Raw genomic sequence first — 8,045 nt, forward strand, 5'->3', positions numbered from 1 at the left:
ACTGTAAATGAAGAATAACCTATATCTTTAAAACAATGTTTAGATAGGTCACAAAAATTATAATTTTAAATAGAAAAAATACAACAAAACATTGTAAATGAAGAATAATGTGAAATTTGGCAAATACAACCCTAACCCTAACCCTTATCCTACCACTAATCCAACCCTAAACCTAACCCTAACTCTAATCATAACCCTAACCCTGATACTACGCAAACCCTTTCCCTAATCCTAACCCTAACCCTAAACCTAACCCTAGTCCTAACACTAATGCTAACCCTAACCCTTAACCCTAAACCTTACCCTAATCCTAACACTAACGCTAACCCTAACCCTTAACCCTAATCCTAACACTAAACTTAATACTAATTCTAACCCTAAACCTAACCCTAATCCTAACCCCAACCTTAAACCTAACCATACCCTAACCCTAATCCTAACTCTATTTGTGGGTAGATAATTTAGAGACAGAATATAAAATACATTTTTTAAAACTGCCTATGAATTTGATTTTTATCTCAAGACCAGAATGTGCACAATTTTTTTATGCAAAAATGTTTAGATAGGTCTTAAAAAAATAACAAAATAAAATTGTAAATGGAGAATAATATGAAAATTTGGCAAATAAAAACCTTACCCCTAAACATAACCCTACCCTAAACCTGTACTTATCCTTATCCCAAATCCTAATCCTAACCCTAAAATTAACCCTAACCCTAAACTTAAACCTAAACCTATCCTAAATTTTACCCTAATCATAACCGTAACCCTAAACCTTCTCTAATTCTATTGATGGGTAGATAAAATAGATACTGAATATAAAATAAATTTCTGAAGACTGCCGTATGAAATTGAATTTCATCAAAACAGCAGAATGAGCCTATATTCTTTATGAAACAATGTTTAGATAGGTCATATAAATTCTAATATTAAACAGATAAAATACAGAATAACATCGTAAATAAAGAATATAAAAATTTGGAAAATAACAACCTTAATCCAAGCCCTAACCCAAAACAACTCCTAACCCTAACCCTATCCTAACCCTAACCATAACCCTATTCTTAACCCTTACCTAACCCTTACCCTAATACTAACCAAATGCTAAACCTAACCCTAATCCTAAACCTAACCTTATAACTTATCCTACTCTAAATCAAACCCTAACCCTAATCCTAACCCTAACCTAAACCTAACTCTAACCCTATCCTTAACCCAACCCTAACCCTAACCTTATTCCTAACCCTAACTATAACCCTATTTATGGGTAGATAAAATAGAAAATCATTATAAAATAAAATTTTGAACACTTCCTTATGAATTTGAATTTTATCACCATAGAAGAAAGAACCTATATTATTTAAGCAACAATGCTTAGATTGGTCATAAACATTTTTATTTTAAATGCAAAAAGTGCAAAATAACATTGTAAATGAAGAGAAGAATAATATGAAATTTTGAAAATAAAAACACTAACCAAAACCCTAAGCCTAAAATTTAACCTAACTCTAAACTTAACGCTACCCCTAACATTAACTCTAACTTAACCTAACCCTATACCTATTTATGGATAAATAAATTTGATACTGAATATAAAATAATTTTGAACACTGCCTTATGAATTTGAATTTTATGAGAACAACAGAATGAGCCTACATAGTTTATGCAACAATATTAAGGTAAGTCGTAACATTTTATTTTAAATATAAATAATACAAAATAACAATGTTAATGAAGAATAATATGAAAATTTGGCAAATAAGAACCCTAACACTAAACCTAACCCTAACCTTAAACCAAACCCTGACCCTAACCCTAAACCTAACCCTAACATTAACCCTAAAACTAACTCTAGCCCTTAGTCTAACCCTAACCTTTACACTAACCCTAACCCAAACCCTAACCATATTTATGGGTAGATAAATTAGATAATGAATATAATATAAATGTTTCAAGACTGCTCTATGGATTTGAATTTCAGCAAAACAGCAGAATGAGCCTATATTATTTATGCAAAATGTTTAGATAGGTCATAAAAATTTAATTTTTGAATGAAAAATACAATACAACATTGTAAATGAAGAATAATATGAAAATTTGGCACTTAACAACCCTATCTCTAAACAGAGCCTTAAAATTAATCTTGCGCCTATCCCTAACCCTAACCCTAATCCTACCGCTAACCCTAACCCTAACACTACATCTAAACTTAACACTAACTCTAACTCTAAACCTAAACTTAACCCTAACCCTAACCTTAACCCTAATCCTAACCCTAAAAGTACCCTAACCCTAAACTTAACTCTGTATAACACTATTTATGGGTTGATAAATTAGATGCTGAATATAAAATAAATTTTCAAAGTTTGTTCTATGATTTTGAATTTCATCAAAACCGCAGATGGGCCTAAATTCTTTATGCAACCATGTTTAAATAGGTTATAAAAATTATAATTTTAAAAGAAAAAAATAAAAAATAACATTTTAAATGAAGAATAAGATGAAAATTTGGCAAATAACAATTCTAAACCTAACCCGAATCCTAGGCCTAACCATGTATATAACTTTAACCCTAACCCTAAACCTAACCTGTAACTCTAACCTGTAACCCTAACCCTAACTCTAATCCTAACCCTAACCCCAACCCTAATTCTATTTAGGGTAGATAAATTAGATACTGGTTATAAAATAATTTTTTGAAGACTGTCCTATGAATTTGTATTTAATAAAAACAGCAGAATTAGCCTATATCTTTATGCAACAATGTTTAAATAGGTCATGATATTATAATTTTAAATAGAAAAAAAAAGAAAATATTGTAAATGAAAATTTGGCAAATAACTACCCTAAACGTAATCCAATACTAAACTTTATCCTAAACCTAACTTTGTGCCTATACCTGACCATAACCCAACCCTAACCCTAAACCTAAACCTAACAATAACCCTAACCCTAAACCTTACCCTAACCCTAACCTTGTCCATAATCCTAACCCTAACACTAATCTTACTCCTTACCCATAACCCTAATCTTAACCATAACCAATTCCCTAACGATAACCCTAACCATAATCCTAACACTAACCCTAACCCTAACCCTAATCTTAACCCTTACCCTAACGCTAACACTAACCCTAACCCCTAAACTGAACATTAATACTACCCTAACTCTAATTCTACTTTTAACCCTAACCCCGTGTCCCTAACACTAACCTAAACCTATCCCAAACTTAACACTAACACTAACCCTAACCCTAACTCTAACCCTAACCCTAACCCTACCCTAACCCTAACTCTAAACATAACCCATCCTTAACACTAACCCTCACCCTAACCCTGAACATAACCCTAATACTAATGCTAAACTTAACCCTAATCCTATTCCTAAATCTAACCCTAACACTAACCTTAAACCCTAATCATAACCCTAAACCAAACCAAACCAAACCCTAACCGTAACACTAATCCTAATCAAATCTACCTCTAACTCTAATGCAACCTTAATCCTAACTCTAATTTAAACCTAATCCTAATCCTAACCCTAACCCTAACCAAAACCTAACCCTAAACCTAACCCATAACCCTAACCCTATCCTTAACTCTATCCCAGCCCTAACCCTAACCTTAACAGTAAAGCTAAGCCTAAACCTAACCCTAACTATAACTCTCATCCTAACTTTAACCCAACACTAAACCTAACCTTCACATTTTCCCTACTCTAAAACTAACCCTAACCCTATTTATGGGTAGATAAATTCAATACTGAATATAAAATAAATTAGAAAAGACTGCCCTATAAATTTGAATTTTATTAAAACAGCGTAATGAGCCTATATTCTTTATTCAACAATGTTAAGATGGGTCATAAAAATTTTAATTTTCAAAAGAATAAATATAAAATAACACTGTAAATGAACAATAATATGAAAATTTGTTAAATGATAACCCTAAACCTAACCTTAACCCTAACTCTGTCCCTATCCTTAACCCTTACCCTAACACTAACCCAAATCAAAATGCTAACCCTAAACCACACCGAACAGTAACCCCTAACCCTAACACTAACTCTAACCCAAACCTATTCTTAACCCTAATCTTAACCCAAACTGTAACCCTAACCCTAAACTTAATGCTAACCATAACCTTAACTTTAGTCCTAACTCAATTTCTAACCCTAACCCTAAACCTAATTCTAACTGTTAACCCCTACCCTAACTCTAACCCAACACTTACCCAAACCTAACCATAACACAAACCTTAAATCTAAATCTATCCTTAACTCTAACCCTAACCCAAACATAACACTAACCCTAACCCTAACCCTAACACTAACACTAACCCTATCATGAACCCTATTATTAGATATTTAAATAAAATAATATTTTGAATACTGCCTTATAAATTTGAATTTCATCATAACAGCATAATGAGCCTATATTTCTTATGGAACATTGTTTAGATAGGTTATAAAATTTTTCATTTTTAATGGAAAAAATAAAAAAATTACATTGTAAATGAAGAATATTATGAAAAATTGCCTAATAACAACTCTAACTCAAACCTTAACCATCATCCTAAACCTAATCCTACCCCAATGCTAAACCCTATCTCTAACCTTATCCTAAACATAAACCTAAACTTAAAACTAACCCTAACCCTAACCTTGAACCTAACCCTAAACTTAACCCTAACTTTTACCCTAATCCTAACCCAAGCCCTAACCCTAACCCTAAACCTAAACCTAGACTTAACACTAACTCTAACCCTAAACTCTACTCTATTTATGAGTAGATAAATTAGATATTTAATATAAAATAAATTTTTTGAGAGTGTTCTATGAATTTGAATTTCATCAAAACACCAGAATTAACCTATATTCTAACACTACAATGTTTAAATAGGTCATTACAATTTCAACTTTAGATAGAATAAATACAAAATAACATTGTAAATGAAGAATAATATGAACATTTGGCAAATAACCCTAACTCTAATCCTAACCCTAAGCCTGTCCCTATCACTAACCCTAACTTTAACCCTATCCTAAATCCTAACCCTAACCCCAACCCAATCCTAAATCTAACCCTAACCCTAACTCTAACTCTAACCCTAACCCTAACCCTAACCCTAACTCTAACCCTAACCGTATTTATTGGTTAATAAATTACATACTGAATATAAAATAAATTTTTGAAGACACTTACCCACTGGTGGAGCCTAAGCTGTGACCCAAATATGCCTAAAAAGGAAGTTAGATAACTGATGAAAAATATTTGTGGCAGTGGCTTTGAATTGATTCACTTCCATGCTAAAATTTATCTTTTGTAGTGATGCTCTGAAAGTATTCTATATGCCAAGTGATAAATAGATACTCTGAATTGACTGCAGTATTGTTATAAGAGGTGACTTGATATTTTCATTGTATGAAGCAACTCGGACTCTTCCAACATCTACAAAGTGCGAAAGTGATTAGGGAAAACTTAAGTTTTCATGGTGGAATTTTGTACGAAGTGGGTTCAGGCTGCCATGGTTTGGAAGGGAGCGTATATGCTGAAGAGAACTCAAACCATTGCAATAAACAATTTGGAATGGTGTTTCAGTACTGTGGGTTGTTTGTTGCCATGAAGTGGAGGTTGAAAAACTATGAATTTTAGAGAGAGGTCACAGCACATGCAAAGGAAACAGGTTTTTGGATATCTTTATGCTGTTATCCAGAAGTCCATTCAATGATTCGGTGCCAGAATTGGTGTATGCTGTGAAGTCTAAGGTGGCATTGTAACACTATAGGGTAAGAAATTACAGTTTTTACCCATAAAGCGTGTAATACATTTTTGATTTGTGCTTCTTTTTTACCTCAATGTTCTTTACCAGAATGAAGTTCTAACTCAGTCTGACATAAATGTAGCTCTGTTTATAATGCAACCAGTTTTCAGTACCGAAGAGCTAGTGGGAAACACTTTTAGACATCCATGATCTCGAACTAACCATCTTCATAGAATGCATGAGCAGGTACTAATACAGTGGCAGCTTCCTTGTAGTTTATAGTAGTGGTTTTTAACATATGTCCTATACATTGTTTCTTTGTCAAGCAGAACAGAAAGCCACTGTATCTGGCATGTATGTCACAGGCAAATGTGATGGGAAATCTTTCTGATGAGGATGTGCTTGTAATCTGTGTCCTCAGCAGCACTGTTCCATAAAAGAACAGTGAAAATGTTTGAGAATGCATATGGAAATTGAAACTGTCTTCCAAAGATGTTTCTGATGAGACACTGACACACTGGTGGAGCCTAAAAGCTGAGATCCATATATGCTCAAACAGGAAGTTAGATCACTCTGACAAAAAATGCTTGAGGCAATGGCTTTCCATTGAGCCAATTCTATTCTTCATGCTTCTGTTTTATCATGTGGCTCCAAAAGCATCCTATATGCCAGGTTCATAATTTGCATCGCCAGTAGTATTGTTTTAAGAGGCGACTTGACATCTGCAGTGTGTGAAGCAACCTTGGACTCCTCCAACATTTAAAAATGTGATAGTGATTAGTGAAAACTGGCAGTTTTCATGGTGGAAATTCGTACCAAGCAGGATCAGGCTGCCATGTTTTGAAAGGGAGTGTATATGTCTTGAAGAGAACTCAAACCATTGAGATAAACAATGAGGTATGGTGTTTTAATACCGTAGTTCATTGGTTGCCATGAAGAGGAGATTGAAAAATTATAAACTTCAGAGAAAGTCAGCAGTACATGCAAAGGAAACAGGTTTTTGAATACCTGTAACCCAGAAGTTCATTCAATGATTTGGTGCTAGAATTGGGGTATGCTGAGATGTCTAAGGTGGCACTCTAACAATGTAGAAGAAGGGATTATAGTTCTTACCTGTAATGCATGTAATACATTTTTGATTTGAGCACATTCTTGGCCCCAGTGTTCTTGACTAGAGTGAAGTTCTAGCTCAGTTTGATACAAGTGTAACTCTGTTTACGATGGGACCAGTTTTCAGTACTGAAGAGCTGGTGGGAAACACTCATTAGAAATCCATGTACTCGTACTTAGCATCTGCATAGACTTTTTAAGAAGGTACTGATACAGTGGCAGCTTTCTTGTAGTTTATAGTAGCGGCTTTTTAAAAGATGTCCTATACACTGTTTCATTGCCGAGCAGAACAGAAAGCAACTGTGTCTTGCATGTAGTGTGACAGTCCAATGTGATGAGCAATCCTTCTGATGAGGATGTATTTGTAATTTGTGTCCTCAGCAGCACCGTTCCATAAGTGAACAATAAATGATTTTTTGGAATGCATATGAAAATTGAAACCATCTCCCAAAGATATTTCTGATGAGACACTAACACACTGGTGGAGTCTTAAAGCTATGATCCAAATATGCTTAATCAGGAAGTCACCTCAGGGCTACACACACACACCCATGCACGCACACCCATAGACATATGCACAAATACATAATTTTGATCATGCATTTTTGGCTTTAAAATCTTGGGTTTTGTCTACGTCAATGCCACCCTGAACATGCCCGATCTCATCAGATCTTGGAAGCTAAGCAGGGTCGGGCCTGGTTAGTATTTGAATGGGAGACCACCTAGGAATACCAGGCTCTGTAGGTGGAAAATAAAATAAAATTTTGTTTTCCTTTTAGTTTTAGTTCATGTTATATAAAAAATATTTTATATCATTAGATATTCTTCAAAAACATCATTTTAATAACTTTAATATTCCACCATATGAAGGTATTATAATTTACTTTTCTTTTCCCATATTCCTGAAAATCTAGTTTGTTTTACAAGTGGCATGGCATTTGAGCAGTTCTTAATGAGATCCTTGGGGCCCATGACTACTCTAAAATGAAAACTCTTTATTCATATGCCTACTAGTCTTTTTATGGAGATATGATATGGTATTTTCATAAAAATGTTCAAAGCTACATTTATACCAAATGAGAATGAACTAATTCAGCTACTAAGTCATATCCTGTAGATTAAATGCATTTTTTTACTCTTTCCAAAGAAGTTAGCATAATGATCAAAAAAGTT

At 33.8% G+C, this 8,045-nt stretch overlaps 1 pseudogene; it reads left to right on the plus strand.

The window, feature by feature from the left end:
* Positions 1-7,500: 7,500 nt before the first annotated feature.
* Positions 7,501-7,619, plus strand: LOC112473628 (annotated as a pseudogene).
* Positions 7,620-8,045: the final 426 nt, after the last annotated feature.

The sequence above is a fragment of the Pteropus alecto genome, unplaced genomic scaffold (assembly GCF_000325575.1).
Source record: "Pteropus alecto unplaced genomic scaffold, ASM32557v1 scaffold109, whole genome shotgun sequence".
Classification (NCBI taxonomy): Eukaryota; Metazoa; Chordata; class Mammalia; order Chiroptera; family Pteropodidae; genus Pteropus; species Pteropus alecto.